Here is a 2,328-nt window from a genome sequence, read left to right on the forward strand (position 1 = left end):
GCAGGACCTCTGTGGACCCCCTAGGGGTCACGGACCCCCTGTTGAGGACCTCAAATCTAGAAGATTAATACATTTTAATCTTTAAAAGTGATTGGAAGACATTTTAAAAACCAGTCCATAAATAAAAATTGACTTCAGCTCGTGCAATTTTGAAATTTAATTTAAAAATAATCCTTTAAAAGGAAAGTTTTAAGCCTAGCCTTAAAAGTAGACAGGGTGTCTGCCTCACGGACTAAAACTGGTAGTTGGTTCCACAGGAGAGGAGCCTGAGAACTAAAAGATCTGCCTCCCATTCTACCTTACTGGGCCTTTTGGACTGGTTTTGCATGGTTTACCTGGTCATGCTGTAGTATTGGAGCAAACTCTGTCTTCAGTTTGTTCAGGTGTTTACGAGGTCTGCAGCAACTGTTGACGGCCAGCGAGGAGGAAGGTTCCAGCTTCTTGATGGCAGCATCAGTGGAGAATTCACAGAGCTGGTGAGGTCACGCTTTCTCAGATGATCTTACTTCGCCGTGTGAAGGTAACCAGATCATTGCCCTCTGAAGGTACCAGACCAGAGGATAAAGATGCGCTGGCGTTTCAGAACATGGCCCAGTGGTGAGTGTTTGAGTTTTGACTGTTGCATCTTGGTCTATTCCAACATCTGAGCGCATGGTTCCTCCTTCAGAGCACTATGCCACCATCATTCTGGACCTGCTGGATCGAGGAGATGAGACGGAGCTGAAGTTGGAGTGCCAAGAAGTTCCTGCAGGAGAAGAGGAGCCCACCAGGGAGGGCTGGAGTCGCTTTTACTTCCAGGCCATTAAACAAACATTTGGATACTGAAGGAGACTCTGATCTCTGAAGAACATCTAAGGGGTTAAAATGCAAACCAACATTTTACTGTTAATATTCTCTGGATGAAGAAATATTTAAACAGAAGGAAATGCTTTGATGAAATCTCCTGCTGCTGGTTTCTGTCCAAGGTGGTTCCAGGAAGTGGGAACCCTGGATGGGAAACTTCTGCTGGAAGTCAGACTGAAGAGAAGAGGTCCATCATGTCTGACTGTTTGCTCTAATCCAGCTCTTCGTTTCAGGACCCTGAATGCAGCCTGTTTTCTTTGCTAGCTGGATTCACAATTGTTTTCAGCAAATGTGTAAAGATGTGGGGAAAAGTAGCCGGGCTGCAGGAAGCATGGATAACATCCACTATCCTGCAAGATGTGCCTTTGGTCCAACACACCTGAATCTAACCGTTAGATGATTTAGAGGATTCTGCTAACTGAGGAGGTAACTCTGCCGTTTGATGCAGGTCTGTTGGACCAAGGATGGATCTGAAAGTTGCAGGAGGCCGACTCCCAGAAACTGGAATTGCTTTAATTCCCAGCATATTTGCAGATTGCTGAACCAGAAATGTTTTTATCAAAACTGTCCTAAAAATGTCTGCTGCAGATCTGTGATCACCGACGTTTCTGAAGCTTTTAGGTTTCATTGCTCCCCAATCATTTATGCATTCTGTGTTTAATGCGTCTTATGTTTCATTTAACTGGTGACCCCAAAATGAATTAACCGGACTAAATGACTGCAGGCAGATTGGTTAGAAATGAGACCCTTTTTCTTCTGCTTGTTATTATTAAACTTTTGATCAAGAAACTGAATGAAATATTTAGATTTTGAGTTGTTTGAAAATGATCTTTCTGCTTTTCAACTGTAAGAACCATTAAAACTGAACATAGATGTTTGAAATATTTATTGAACCACAATTTTTCTCCGTAAATATATTTCTAGAGATGCTATTGACATTTTTACCAAGTGTCCCCATTTCACCCAGAAATCTGTCAGGAATTAGAAAGCAATCCGTGCCAATTAAGATTAGCTGGTTCAGTCCCAGATTATGGCCAATGGGAAGGTGTCTCTGGATTTAAAACATCTCACGATGGTTAAAAGTAAAGATCTTTCCAACCTTAACGATGCCGTGGTTCCACAAGGTTTTCTAAACTTCTGAGTGATCCAGTGAGATCTGTTGTTGTTCTAGTTGTTCTATTTCTAGATTATGTTGTCATAATCTAGAAATAGAAAGAACATCATTCCATCATAAACCGACCAGGACCAGGTGCTCCTCACCAGATTTCTGACAGAGGAGTGAAAAGAATGATCAGAGTTGTCCAAGAGCCAAAGGCCGCCAGCGGAGAGCTTCAGAAAGGACGAATTGTTTCTGAGAAAACAGTCGGTAACGCAGTCAGCCGCCACGGTCTGCGGCACGCTCACCACGCACGACTCCACTGCTGAAGGAAAAGCTGCTGAAGCAACATTTAGACCAGCCTGAGAAATACTGAGAGAATATAGTCT

General features: G+C 43.0%; 1 long non-coding RNA gene across 1 annotated transcript; it reads left to right on the forward strand.

Annotated features, from left to right (window-relative positions):
- The first annotated feature begins 191 nt into the window (after positions 1 to 191).
- Positions 192 to 1,609, forward strand: LOC107104342. Its single transcript, XR_001482247.1, has 3 exons — positions 192 to 476; positions 546 to 597; positions 668 to 1,609. It is a non-coding gene; the product is annotated as an uncharacterized LOC107104342 (long non-coding RNA).
- Positions 1,610 to 2,328: the final 719 nt, after the last annotated feature.

This window comes from Cyprinodon variegatus, unplaced genomic scaffold, assembly GCF_000732505.1.
Source record: "Cyprinodon variegatus isolate N-32 unplaced genomic scaffold, C_variegatus-1.0 Scaffold1701, whole genome shotgun sequence".
Taxonomy (NCBI): domain Eukaryota; kingdom Metazoa; phylum Chordata; class Actinopteri; order Cyprinodontiformes; family Cyprinodontidae; genus Cyprinodon; species Cyprinodon variegatus.